We start from the raw sequence: 14703 nt of genomic DNA, 5'->3' as shown, positions 1-14703 counted from the left end.
GAGAAGTTTCAGAGAAGCAGATTTTTGCTCGAAGAAAGGAAAAGACTTCCTAATAATTAGAACTGAGCCCAAATGGAATGGCTTGCCTTGGAAGGTAGGGAGTTTCTTATGCAAGGTCTTCAAGCATAGCCTATTTGTCAGGGATGCTGGGGCTGGGGGGGGGGGAGAGATAGGGGGGAGGGAGGGCCTTGCTTAGAGTTAGATTGAATTAAGTCCTCTGAGGTCTCTATCAGCTCTTAGCATGATTCCCCTTCCCTGGCCCCCTGAGCTGGAGTCCCATTGCTGCAGGAAGCTAAGGAGAGCTCCTGGCTCGGCAGCTTCAGTCAGCCACAGTCATTTTGAGCTCCTTCTTCTATTCTTGGGTTCAGGGTTCAGTGACCAGAGATGAGAATCAAGGGCCAGAGTCTCAGGGTTGGGGGGGGTAGACTTCCTATTGTCTGCTGGAGTGTAGGGGGGAGGCAGAGAGGGAGGGTGCGGAGGCCACCAATGATGGGGCTGGATTTCTGACTATGACTGAAGATGACCAGATGCTTAGACACTGGGATAGGAGGAGACAGTCCTGGTCAGAGATCAGAGGCCAGCATGCACAAATGCTCAGCAGTCTGTCCTCCCTAACTATAGGTTTTACCTGATAAGATGTGTCCATGTCTCTGAGAGGGGATCCAGGTGTCCTAAGGTCCCCAGCAGGGATCTCCCAGAATCCTTCTTGCTCCCTTCGGAATCATAGGACTTGGGTTTGAATTCCAGCTCTGCCATTTACTAGCTATGTGACCTTGGGTAAGTCATTCTCCCTTTCTAGCCTTTAGTTTTCTCAACTGTAAGATGGCAGGGGGAAGGATTAGCAGATCTCACAGAATTAAGAATTTGAGAGTTAGAAGGAATCTCAGTGGACATCTAGTGCAATCCCTAGATTTAGATTTGGAATTCCCTTCCAGCTCATGAAAACCCAGAGAAGAGGGAATATCCAGAAGGACAGGGTGGTCAAGAGTGTGCAATACTGCTAAGAGGCCAAGAAAAATGAGAGAGAAAAAGCCACGGGTTTAGCAATTCATAGATCATTGGTGACCATTGAGAGAGCAATTTCCATCAAGTTGATGGGGTTGGAAGCGAACTTGCAAAAGGATGAGAACTGTTGGTTGTGTTGTATAGGGGATTCTTTGAAGGGCATGGAACATACCAGATGCCCTCTGATGCCCCTTCTAGCTTAGAGAGTCTGGGATTTTTTAAATACCAGATCATGAGTTACATGAAGGCAGGACTTTAGATCTCTCCCCAAAGTAGCTGGAAAGAGCTGGAAAGGACCTTAGCAATTATCTAATCTAACCCTTCCATTGGAGGCAAGGAGACCTTGTGACATGAGGCAGAGGTTTTCCCCATCCCTGGGCCCAGCAAAGAGTATAGGAGTCATTGTAAAGCCTTGCGGAATTGGTGCTGTCCGTCCACCCCTTCTCCTCTCGAGGCTGGTTCCCTCCTTGGCTAGAAGCAGATCCAGCTCCTGTCCCCTGGCTCCACCCTGTCTGGCCTCTGTTCTCCTTCCCTCATAAGGCTGCCTGACTGCTCTGGATCTCTCACCAGGTGAGTTCAGGACAAAAGAATCAAAACATATGATTACATTTCGGGGGGGGGGGAAGAATTCCAGGAAAAGGAGCTGAAAGTCAGGGGGTAGGAGCAGGGTGGCATCCAGAAAGGAAACTGGGCTTGGAGTCGAGCTCAAATCTTGGCTCTGTTATTTACAATCTGTGTCCCCTCGGTCAAGGACATCCCCTTCTCCTGACCTCACCTTCCTCATCCATAAAAGGAGAGGAGGGACTAGATCACCTCTAAGGTTCCTTCCAGTTCTCGTCCTGTGATCCAGAGGAGGCAGATACAGAGCCAGGGAAAGACTCAGGAGCCTGGGAGTTTTGTCATAGGTCCTCATCAGCTTGTGCTGTTCTCCCCCTAACTCTATCAGAGTAGTATACACATATAGTAGGAGCTTAAATGCTTGTTGAGTGAGTGAATGAATGAATGAATGAATGAGAATGAAAGCTGCTTCCTGGCCTCACCTGGGCTATGCAGAAGAAGGGGCAGGTGCTCTCTGCAGCCATTCTAAACCAGCTCAGTAGATGGGATACTTGGTGGGAACAAGGGGCCCAGGCAAGGGGCAGAGAGAGAGAGAGAGAGAAGAGAAGAGAGAGAGAGAAGAGAGAGAGAGAGAGAGAGAGAGAGAGAGAGAGCTGGCTGAGCTCCCTGTCCCAGGATATTGCTCAACATCCACTTCTGTGGACGAATGTTGGGCACTTCAGGGCTGAAAAGGATCTTATCCCAGAGGTCAGCCAGCCTTGCCAAGTCTGTTCAAGGGGGCTTAATAGTGAAGGGGTTCAAGTGGGAGGAAGCAAGGCCATCTCCCAATAGGAAGGAAGCCTAGACTAGTCTAAGCTCCCCCCTCCCTATGCCTCACTTCTCCTAACCCTATGCTTTGTCCTCATACCCTCACCTTCCCTTCTAGCACCACCCCTCAGTACTTTCCCAGGCCATCACCCTAGCTCTGGTTCCGGTTTCCTCTCTCCCCAATCTTAACCCTGTAGTTAACCACTCTCACATGTTTAGCTCTCTTGTCCTATTGCCACTTGGGCCTTCCTAAACCCCAGCCCTAGATTGAACCCATGACCTACTCTTCCATGCAGTTGAATGAAAGAAGAGGGAATTACTTAACCATGCTCACTGGGTCTATTAGCAATGTATGCTATCCATTCTTTTTTTGTTGTTTTTGTTTCTTTTTTTATACATATGTAAATTTATTTATTTTTAGTTTTCAACATTCACTTCCACAAGTTTTTGAGTTCCAAATTTTTACCCCATCTCCCCTCTCCTCCCACCCCAAGATGTCATGCATTCTGAATATCCCTTCCCCTACTCTGTCCTCTCTTCTATCTCTCTCCCCTTCTCTTATCCCCTTCCCCTTCTATTTTCCTGTGGGGCAGGATAGACTTCTGTACCCCATTTCCTATATTTATTTCCCAGTAGCATGTGAAAACATTTTTTTAAACATATGTTTTTAAAACTTTAGGTTTCAAATTTTCTCTCTTCCTCCCTCCCCACCCACCCTCATTGAAAAGGCAAGCAACTCAATATAAGTTGTACATGTGCAGTTATGCAAAACACATCCATAGTAGACATGTTGTGAAAAACTAACTCTATTTCCCTTAATCCTATCCTGCCCTCCCATTTATTCTATTCTTTCTTTTGACCCTGTTCCTCCTCAGAAGTATTTACTTCTGATTAACCCCTTTCCCAATCTGCCCTCCTCTCTATCATACCCCTCCTCTCTTGTCCCCTTCCTCCCCTATTTTCCTGTAGGGTAAGACAGATTTCCATACCCAATTGAATGTGTATGTTATTCCCTCCTTAAGCCAAATCCTATGAGAATAAGATTCACTCATTCCATCTCACCTTCCCCCGTTTCCCCTCCCACTGTAAGAGACTTTTCCAGTTTTTGTGTGTGAGATAATTTACCCCATTCTACCTCTCCCTTTCTTCTTCTCTGAGTAAAATCCTCTCTCATCCCTTAATTTTATTCTCCAGATATGACCCCTTAATCTCCATATGCTATCCATTCTTAATGAGCCCTCGTTGCCAAATGAAATACTTCTACTTCCCTGATGAATTCAGGAATTCGTAATCCCTACAGAATCATGGAATTGGAAATCATGTAGAATTAGAAGGGACCTCAGAGGTCACTGGGTTCAACCTCTATTCTTATAAGAATTACTTCTACAACACACCTGATGATTGCCCAACCTTGGTTTGAAGACCTCTCCAAAAAAATTGTATTGACGTCTTTTGTTTTTATATCACCAAAGTATATGTTTGCTGAGAAAGAGAGGGCCTATTTATTGCCTCTTGAGGCAGCCCGTGGCACTTTGGGAGAACTCTAATGGTTGTCCTTATCTTTCAGTCATGTTTGACACTTTGTGACCCTATTAGGGGGTTTTCTTGGCAAAGATATTGGAGTGGATTGCCATTTCCTCCTCCAGCTTACTTTATAGATGAGGAAACTGAGGCAAACAGGATGAAATGACTTGCCCAGGATCACACAGCTAGTAAATGTCTAAAGCTGGATTTGAACTCAGTAAGATGAGTCTTGCTGATTCCAGGCCCAGCGCTCTATGTCCTATGGCGCCAACCAGTTCCCCCCACTAATGGTTAGGAAGGGTTTATTACATCTATTACATTTATTACATTTATTTTCATCTTTGCAACTTCTACCCATTACCTCTAGTTTAGTGCCACTGAACAAATATTATTACGTGACTTCCATGTACAAGGCAGTAGGGATTCAAAGACAAAAAAGAAAAATAAACTAGGCCTGCCCTCAAAGAGTTTGCATTCCTTCAGGAAAACCAATGTGTACCATATAAATAAACAGAAATATAGGGTAGGACTGAACTTGTCACTTCAGTGGGTTAGGGAACTCCCAGGTAAGGAACTCTTTCTATAGGGCAGGTTGGCACCTTCTCTTCAACTTAGTCTTACAGAGTTGCCTAGGTCATAGAAAAGTTAAATGACTGACCCACAGTCACAAAGACAGTATATGCCAGAGTTAGGACTGGAACACAGGTCTTCCTGGCTCTGAGGACAGTTGTCTATCTAATTTGCCATGGATGCTTGTGAAAAGAAAACAGAAATACAAGATAATTTGGAGGAGAAGACACACGAGGAGCTGGGGGAATGAGGAAGGGACTTCTAGAGAGTGCAGTGCTTGAGCCTGAGCTATAAAGGAAGTTGGGGGTTCTAAGAGGCAGAGGTGAGGAGGGGGCACATTCCAGAGGGGGGCAGGAGGGGACAGCAATGTAAAGTCATTGAGGTAGGAGCTGGAATGTAGTGTAAGAGGAACTGGCAAATGGGCCAGTTTGTAATGTCTTATGTACACAGATAAGTAAATATGTGGTAATTTGAGGAGGAAAAGGGCAATTTCAAATGGAGAAGGAGGAGAATCAGCAGATCCGGAGCTAGGAATTCTAGTACCTGGAGCAACTTCAGTTGAGTTATGGGGGAGGTGGTGGTGACAGGGGTATGGGGGGAGCATCTGAGGTGTGACTATTTCTATGCATGGTTGGGGTAGATTGGAGATGAGGGTCATGGGAGTTGAGGAAACTGAATAAGTTGGGAGGCCAATGAAAGGGGGGGCTGGAGTGCAGAAGAAGATCATGAGCTAAGTACTGAACCCATTAGGGAGGAGAGAGAATGGTCTGGAAGTCCACAGATGATAGCATCATGGCTCTGGAAAGGATGGAGTGAATTTTAAAAGGGGAAGTGATGGTTGCCAAGTGGTGGTGGCAGAGAGACTGAAAGTGGCAGTAGGGACTGAGGAGTAGGCCAGCACCTCCTCTTGGCTCTGTGTGTCAGGGGTGTGGCAGAAGGGGTCTTGGAGAGGACACTGAGATATGTGTTTTTAGGATAAAGCTAGATTGGAGAGAAAGAGAGAGAAAAGGAGAGAGAGAAGAGAGAGCATGCTAGCTAATATTTATTTATATAGTCCTTACCATGTGCCAGCCTTTTACAGTTATTATACACCAGAAGACAGGAAGCAATGTAAGAAAAAGAGACATAAGGACATAGGATTATTAACTGATAATCCTGTAGGTGTGAAGGAACCTTAGAGTTTAGTCTAATCCTGGGGCAGCTAAGTGGTGAGTGCCAGGCCTGGAGTCAGGAAGATCTTGGTTCAAATCTGACTTCAGACACTTGCTAGCTTTGTGATCTTGGACAAGTCACTTTACCCTGTTTGCCTCAGTTTTCTCATCCGTCAAATGAACTGGAGAAGGAAATGGCAAACCACTCCAGGATCTCTGCCAAGAAAACCCCAACCCCAAATGGGATCAGGCAGAGCTGGAACTGAATAATAACAACAGTCTAATCCTATCATTTTACAGATCAGCAAACAGAAGTGCAGAGAGGTGGAGAGGGCTTGCCTCAGGTTACATAGATATTAAGTGGCAAAGAAGACAGAATTCAAACTCAGGTCCTCTGATTCTAAATGATAATAGTAGTAGCAGTAGTGGTGGTAGTAGTAGCTAGCATTTATATAAGGTTTACAAAGTAACATGCTTCTATATTTAATCCTCACAACAATTTTGGGAGGTACATCCTATTATTATCCCCACTTTCCAGATGGGGAAACTGAGGGTGAGAGAGATTGAGCAACTTGCCCAATGTCACAGAGCTAGTAAGTATATGAGGCCAGATGTGAGCTCGTTTTGCTGATTGCCCATCCTGAGCTCTGCCCACTCTGCCACCTGGTTTCTCTAACCCAGTGATCTAGCTGCTCCATTTCGACAGAAGGAGGCTTGTAGAGTGGGCAGTATAAAAGGAGAGCCGACAAGTGCCATACACTTGGGTTAAGTTTAATGTGGGTACTGGTTGCAGTGACCAATGAAGTCACCTTGGTCAGTGAGTCACTTTGGCTGCTGATCTCGTACCAATCAATCTCTGGCTCTTCTTCAGCTGTGAGTTCCTCTGTTGCTGAATGAGCTAATTCATTCAGGGCTGCTTCCCCGCCCCTCCCCTCTCCCCCTCCCCCCCACCAAAGTTCACCCCACCCCTGTAGAGGGATGTAATGATCACCACTGGGACCCTAGGGGGTGATGGTCCCAGCCAAACTGGAGGAAAGAAGAGGAGGTAGGACAGTGGGAATGGGGCGGGAAAGGAGAAGGAAGCAGACCTCCCAGAGCACATCCCCTGCTGGGCTTTTTTCATCTTTCTTCTCCAATTGGATTGTAAGCTCCCTGGGGGCAGGGACTGTCTTATTTGCATCCGCACCCCTACGTGAGGAGGAGGTCTTGAACCCCCTGAGATACCATGCTCAGAACAGCCTTAGTTGCTTTGTCCTAATATTAGTTTGGGAGGGATCAGAGAAAAGAGCTGACCTAAGGAAATTAAAGACAATAAGAGGTAGAGAGGTAAAGAGGAAGTGAAAGCATTTGTGAAGGCAAGAAATGGAATATGGCATTTGGGGAACTGCTACTAAGGTCACTTCGGCTGGAATGCAGAGTGTAGGAAGAGCCAGATTGTAAAGGACCTTCAATGTGAGGCTTGGGGGAGAATCAAGAGAGAGCCATGTTAACAGATGCCAAGGGAGGAAAAGATGTCAAGGAGAAGGGGATTGCTCATATTGAAAGCTACCAAGAGGTCAAGTAGTTTGAGGATTGAGAGAAAGCCTTTGGGTTAGCAGTTGGCAACCTCAGGAAAGAGCAGGTTCAATCCAGTGGTGATATCAGAAGCCAGATTGCAAAAGGCTGAGAAATGAGCAAAAAGGGAGCAAATGTAGGCAATGACTCCTCGACTCTTTTTCAGGAGTTTGGCTGTGAAAGGAAGAAGACATAGAGGACAATAGATTGAGGGGGAGGCAGGGTCAAGTAAGAATAAGAAGGTCTAGGCCTGTTTGTAGGCAGCAGGAAAGGAGCAGCAGATGAAGAGAGACTGAAGATGAGAAAAAGAAAGATTGATGAGGCACGCTCCTGGCAGAGCTGGGAGGTGATGAGATCAAGGGCACACATAGAGGGCCCTAGCCTTGGAAAGAAGGGCCTCCTCTTTCTCTGAGACTATAGAAAAGGAAAGGAGAGTGGGGGATGTGGAATGGCTAGGGAAGGAGAGGGTCTCACAACAGACGGCCTTTATTTTCTCAGTCAAGTCAGAAGTGAGCTTCTCCACCGAGAGGAAGGACATTAATAGTCATAACTTTAGAGCTGGAAGGGATCTTAAGGTCAGTTCATCTCATCTACAAATTTACAATGTACCAGCACTGTTCTAAGTGATTAGGATGCAAAGAAAAAGAAAAAGCAGTCCCTGTTCCCAAAGAGCTTACATTCTTAGGGGGAGATATGTACATGCAAATCAACACATACAAGAGACATTCAGAGCTGAAATTGCCAGATGAGGCAATAGGCCCAGAAGAATTAGTGACTTGTCCAAGGTGGCAGGATCAGAACTTCTGGTATCAAATCTGGAGCTCTTTCCACTGACCCACAGACAGGACACTGGTGAACAGTGTGAACTGGTGAATTAGGGATTTCCCAGTTGATGAGATCTCTTTTTTAGAATCATTTGTGTCTGCCATGAAGTTTTTGTTGTTATTGTTGTTGTTTTGTGGGGAAGGCAATTGGGGTTGTGACTTGCCCAGAGTCACACAGCTAGTTGTGTCTGAGGCCACATTTGAACTCAGGTCCTCCTGAATCGGTGCTCTATCCACTGTGCCATCTAGCTGCCCCTGGCCATGAAGTTTTATTTGATTTGAAAATGTGTGTGAGAAAGGATGCAGTTAGTTCCCAAATCCAGATCTCTGAGAGTTCTACATCCCCAACTGCTTGGTGGATTTCTCTACTTGTATGGCCACTGGTAGGCTATATCCAACACATCTAAAACTAACTATATCGTCTTGATCCAACCATTCCACTACTGAGAAACCAAAGTGGATGAAAAATGCCTATTGTCCAAATGCCAGTCTTGGACAGGTGCAGCAAATGAATTAGGCAGCAGGGAAAGACTGAGGAGAGGAGATAAGACTAGACAACATTTATGAAATGATACATAATTTTCATGATACTCACCACCATCGTGGTCCATCATTTTCATACCCATAGTCTCTCAGTGACATGTGGCATAGTTAGGAATCACAAAACACTCCAATTTCAGAAGAATTTAAAAAACAAATTACTTGAAGGGCAGTAGAAAACCATATCATAAGATTTACATGTGACAGGCAACATGAATATGTCATGGAGGACCTGGGTGATTAGCAGAGGAGAGAGGCCAGTAGCGTAATAAGAGCAAGGGATGATGGGTGGATGGATGGATGGATGGATGGATGGATGGATGGATGGATGGATGGATGGCCCAGCTGGAACATTTGTATTCCTGAGATATTAAAGAACTAGATGAAGGTCTGTCCAGAGTGAGGTTTATGAGAAGGCTCAGATAAGAAGGGCACAAAATTAAAAACAAGGGTGGTAGTGGGTTTGTAAGTCATTCCTGTAGAGGAGGGAGTACCCAAACCCCTGATACCATGGGTCCACCAGAGAACCAAAGCATTCACCATAGAATTTAAAGCTGGAAAGCATCTAGTGATCATTTAGTTCAGTCTTCTAATTTTATAAAGAAACCAAGCCCAAGAATAAGAAAGGAACTTGCCCAAGGTGAGTCTGGTAGTAAAAGAGCCAGGATTTGAACACAAGTCTAAGGTCTAAGGACACAAACATTCATGGCACCATTCTACTTAAGTAGAGCATCTGGAAAGGTGCCCTGCACATTCTGTGGATTCCCCTCTATTCCTTTGGTCACACCATTCTCTCTTTATCTTGGCCTGTCCAAATCCAACTAGTCAAGTCTCGCTTCCTCCTTGAAACCTTCCTTGGCCATTGAGATATATTGTGACCCTTTGTTCCCCCGATGATGATGATGATGATGATGATGATGATGGTGCAAAGCTGTTGTAAGAAATGGTGAATCGGATGACTTTGGAGAAGCATGAGAAGACTCAGATGACTTGATGCAAAGTGAAGGAGCAGAACTAGGATAACACTGTATAGCAATGTACCTGGAAGGAACAGCAACAAACCAATCAACACTGAATACTGTGAAATTATAATGATCAAGCTGGGTGCAAAAGGAAGGCACCCCCCACGCATACACTTCTTTGCAGAGCAGGGGGCGGATGGGGGTGGATAGGTAAGACTTTTTCAATATGTTGGCTAATTTTGCGAGACTATTTACCTATCCCCTGCCCCCATTTTTTTTATTCTTTGCTATAACAGATGGCTCTCTGAGAGAAGGGAGAGCTCCATTGAGAAATATAAAATAGAAGCTATCAATAAAAATGCATTTTTGAAAATGTATGGTAATAACAACAGGGAAGTCAATTGTTCATATGTGTGAGTCACAGAGCAGCTGGGTAGAAGAGTGGATAGAGCACTAACCCTGGAGTCAGGAGGACCTGAGTCCAAATCTGGCTTCATACACTTACTAGTTGTGTGAGCCTGGGCAAGTCACTTACCCCTGATTGCCTCACCAAAAATGTGTGAGTGAGTGTGTGTGTGTGTGTGTGCGCGCGCGCACGTGCAGGGAATGAGTCTCATACATCTATATGTGTAATGTATGGGATACTACACGAGATAGTCAGTGAGGTCCCTTCCCACTCTAAAATTTGGTGATTGATTCTGTGATTCTGACCTGGGTTCTAATCCCAACACTGTCACTAACCATTGTACAGGTAAATGATATGAGAGGCAGTGTGGTACAGTAGAAAGAATGATGAACTTTGAGCCAGAGGACCTGGATTTGAATCCAGGCTTGGTCACTTGTTAGCTGTGTGACCTTGGGTAAAGCATTTTCCTCTGGGTCTCAGTTTGCTCATCTCTAAAATGAGTGGGTTGGATTAGATGACCTCCTGGGTTCCTTCTACCTCTAGAGCTATGATTCTGTGATCTTTCTGTTCCCTTCTACTTCCAGATATTAGGATCCTATGAATAAAATGCACAAGGGAAGTCCAAGAAGGAAAAGGAATGGGGGAGGGGGAAGGAGAGGGGTTTCTGGAGGGTAAATATTTTGGCTTCATGAAGGAGGGAGAATTGACTAATTCCCCAGGCCGATTAGTGGTAATTAACCCTTCACGAGGCAGTAATTATATCTGTTCCTCAGAAACTGTAATTAGCAGCAACTTGGTGTTCTACTCTCCTTCTCAGGCAATGCCTTTCCCCAGGCCCCTGGAGCCCCAGGCCCTACACTTGTCTGGGGAGCCCAGGCGCTGAACCCCCCAGCTGTGCTCTGCCCCATCATAGGTTCTTAGGATTCAGAGCCTGGAGGGACCTTACAGGTCATCCCGACCATGAATACTTAACCTGGGGTCCATTAACTTATTTTTTTTTAATGTTTTTAAAACTATTTCAAAAAAATAAGTTTCCTTTTTTAATTTTATGTATTTCATTTTGTTCATTTGGAAACATTATTCCGAGAAGGGGCCCACAGGCTTCACCAGAACATCACCAAAAAAGGTTAAAAAGCCCTGCTGTAGTACCGCCCCCTCATTTTCACAGAAGAGCGATCGGAGGCCCCAAAGGGTAGGTGAGTGGTCCAGGTCACACATTAGATGTCAGAGAATGGGCTCAAATCCAGATCCTTGACCCCTGCATCTTTTGCCCCTCCCAGAGAACATTTGGTGGATCTCCTTCCCCTCATGCTAACTCCCTCCACCCCGAAAAGCGGGGACCCCACAGAGAACCAAGGAGCTTAACTGGTAGCCCCTGAGTCTCCCTATGCATCCTATTTGGCTTTTTTTTTTTTCATGCAGTTATTGGGGCAAGGGTGGGGAGGAAAGAGTGAGGGAGAACGGAGAAACCTGGGGGAGTGGAAAGGAGGAGGGGGGCGGAGACAGCTGGAAACCCTGCCAGTACTTAAGTGGCTCCCGCTGCTGGGAGTGGAGCTCTCTGACCAGGGCGGGGCCGCAGGAGCCAGGCAGGTGACTGGTACAGCTCCAGCGGTTGCCATGGCAACCGGCGCCTGGGTGACAGCCGCCTGAGGGGCCTGTAGGGCTTTTGTCTGGCCAAGGGGAGCTCAGGCAAAGGACAGAGCCCTAGGCAGGGGCAAGGAGGCGGGACCCTATGGAGGGAGGCTTTTCTAAAATGGGGCATGGGCTGGCCAGACGGGGTGAGGAGACAGCCATCCGTTTCACGCGAGAGCAAGATCGTAGAAGCATCAGATTGAGAGCTTTAAAAGTATCCCTGAAATCATCTTGTCCAGAGATTCTTCGCCATTTCGCGTTTTGGATCCCGCGGACAGTCCGGTGAAGCCTAGGCACCTCTTCTCAGAATAATGTTTTACGATGCACAAAATAAAATATATAGGGTCACAAAGGAAATAATCCACATTGAAATACAGTTATCAAAATAATAATAAAACAAGTTCCTGGATCCCAGGTTAAAAGCCTCTGGCTGCTCTGACCTCTTCATTTTACAAACGGGGAAACTGAGGCAGAGAGAGTACAAGGGACTTGTCCAAGGTTACAGAGATGGCTCCTTAAGCGACAGCTAGGGAAGGAAGGGGGTGGTGCTAATTCGATCTTCTGGTGTTGGGAGGCAGTGAGATGGGATGGTTAGAGCTTCTGTTTAGAAGGCAAAATACCTGAGGCAAAACTGAAGGCACAAGACTGAGGGTGCAGTCCAGGGATTGAGGGTTGGCCTGGGTTGGTCTAGAGAGTGTGGGGACGGAGGGCTCGCAGAGAACCAGGGCAACCCGGCTGGTTTTTAAGTCGCCACCATTCACCTCCCTTCCTAGGCTTCTGCTGCCCCCTACCCGGTGATGCAGGTAGACAGGGTCCAGGCTGGAACTCCACAAGCTGGGGGGAGGAAGAGTGGAGGGAGGGGCTGGAGAGAGGGGTTAGCCTCCTACAAGCATTTTCTAACCCCCTATGCAGATCTCTTCTTCTCCCTGCCCCCCCCCCCGTTCCTAGGCGTTGTCCCCGAGAATGTCACTGGGGGCAGGAGGAAGTGCGGAGTGGGAAGGGGAGCTGGGGTGACTTACCTGAGCCCGGACAGATCTCTCCCCAGCCTGTGGGTCATTCAGTATCTGGGATCTAGGACTCCAGGGCTCCTGCAACACACCAAGCATGGGTCCGCCTGCCTCCTCTTCCGAGATCTTCCTTCCCTCCTATTGCTGTGGGTCCCCCTGGGCTGTTGCTGTGGCTTATTGCTGCTCCGAGTCTCGGATGGGCAACGCTCCCCTGCACACCTCCTGACCTGGCAGCCCCCAGCCCTGCCTGTTCCCGTCACTGCAGCTTTCTCCGCTCTATTCACTCGCTAGTTCCTCTCTATCGCACACGCCACTTTGCTTAGTAATTAGAGTCAATATCCCTGGTTCCCCTTGGAGGCAAATGCATGTGTGAGTGAGAGGAGGGTTGCATTTATGGTTCTGGGGTCTCTGTGTGCATATGCAGGTTTCCAGGCATTTATTTATCTGCCGGCCTTCCTCTGTGTAAGGGGTATGGGTGTGCGTGTGCATGTGCGTGCGTGTGTGTGTGTGTGTGTGTCTCAGGGTGGGGGTGGGATGCAAGGCGCTGTGCATGTCTGTTGGTATGGAGGTGTCTGACTGCACCATTAGAAGATGTGTGTACCTGGGGCCTGTATTTCTGAGTGGGGGTAGGAGGTGTGTGTGTGTGTGTGTGTGTGTGTGTGTGTGTGTAAGGCTGTGTGTGGGGATCTATCTATGACTGGGTGGGTATATAAGGAAGTGATTTTTGAATCTCTTGCAAAAATGTAGAGGTACCTGGGATCCTGCAAAGGGGTGAAGGGGTGTGTGTGTGTGTGTGTGTGTGTGTGAGTGTGTGTGTGTGTATATCTATAATTATGTGTCCATGCAAGGGTATATATGCCAAGCTAGAAAGCCCTGGTGAATACTGAAACTTTGGGTACACTGAAGTGTCTGAGGTCCTATACGTGGAATTGAAATGCAGTCAAGAGGGCCCTACAGCCTTGATGATATCATTTTCTCAACTCTTTCTTAAGGCTCTCCAAGCACTTTCCATATCTCTTCCTTCGGGTCTCCAGGAGCGAGCAGACATGGGATATTTATTCTTCCCAAAAGCATGTGCCTTAGTTTGTGTTTGGAATATCCAGCAGAATGGGGAAACTGAGCCCAGGAATCCTGCCTTATAATCTGACTTGTTGTTTGTTCACAAAAACCAGCCCTAGTGCTTGGTGGTGAAGCCAAATGGGTAATAGGGCCGCCTGCTCCTCTTCCAGGTTTCTGGCCTTCGGGGCAGAGCACTTCTCCCCAGTGGCCCCCAGGTGGCGAGCTCGGCCTGTGCTGCTATTTCAGCCTTCCATGGGCGGCTGGAGAAAAGCATTCGTTCAAGGAACGGGGGGAATCTGCCTATCTGTGCCCAACCCCAGCTCCAACCCTCGACCCTGGCCCAGATCCTAGGAAGTCAACCATCAGCGCTGAGAATCAGCACAGTGTGGTAAGAATTCAGGACCTGGGTCCACATACCCACTCTGCTGCCAATGTGACCTTGGGCAAATCATCAAACTCCTCGGATCCTAAATTTCCACATCTGTAAAATGGGGAGGTTGGAGTAGACTGAGGTCCAGTTAATCTCTAAATTTATGCTCCTTTGATAATGATAGCTAACATTTATATAACGTTTTAAAGTTTGCAGAGCATTCAACATACGATATTCTTACAACAACCTTGTCAGGCAGGTGCTATTATTATTATTATTTCCATTTTGCAGATCAGGAAACTGAGGCTGAGAGGTTAAGTGGTTTATCTGTGGTCTTCCAGCTAGTAAGTGTCAGAGGTGCAATTTGAACCCGGGTCTTTCTAAATCCCAAGTCAGGCACTCTATCTTCTATTCCAGGCTGTCTGTCATGATGCCCCAGAGGTATCTGCATTCATATTTGTATAGACATGCTCACTGAGTATGGAACTAGGCATGACAATGTCTCTCCTCTCTTTCCCCTGCTCTTCCAGTGGCTGACAGACAAGAGAGAAGGAAGTAAGTGATGGGGGGGATGGAGAGCCTGTACCCGGGAAATAGACTGTAAGCTGCAGATTCTGCTCACACGCTCTTAAGCTGAGCAAAGCAAAGGCACCACAGCCTGCTCCCCATGCATGGGGTGAGGAAAGTTTCCCCACCCCACACCCCCAGCTCCCAGCAGATTCTAGATCCTCCTG

At 47.0% G+C, this 14703-nt stretch overlaps 2 long non-coding RNA genes across 2 annotated transcripts in view; one reads left to right on the top strand and one right to left on the bottom strand.

The window, feature by feature from the left end:
* Positions 1-14703, top strand: part of LOC144457075 (uncharacterized) — a 69031-nt gene continuing 54328 nt past the window's right edge. Inside the window, exons 1-3 of the long non-coding RNA XR_013486400.1 lie at positions 1-94; positions 622-777; positions 13770-13987. This is a non-coding gene — a long non-coding RNA (uncharacterized LOC144457075). The remainder of the gene's footprint in view (positions 95-621; positions 778-13769; positions 13988-14703) is intronic.
* On the bottom strand, positions 8539-13372 carry LOC144457074 (uncharacterized). The gene is made up of 2 exons (XR_013486399.1): positions 12553-13372; positions 8539-9574 (listed from the first exon to the last, which is right to left on the bottom strand). It is a non-coding gene; the product is annotated as an uncharacterized LOC144457074 (long non-coding RNA).

Source organism: Phascolarctos cinereus, unplaced genomic scaffold (assembly GCF_003287225.1).
Source record: "Phascolarctos cinereus isolate Bilbo 61053 unplaced genomic scaffold, phaCin_HiC Scaffold_4;HRSCAF=312, whole genome shotgun sequence".
Classification (NCBI taxonomy): domain Eukaryota; kingdom Metazoa; phylum Chordata; class Mammalia; order Diprotodontia; family Phascolarctidae; genus Phascolarctos; species Phascolarctos cinereus.
Note: the sequence above shows the minus strand (reverse complement) of the source record. Positions and strands in the feature narration are given on the sequence as shown.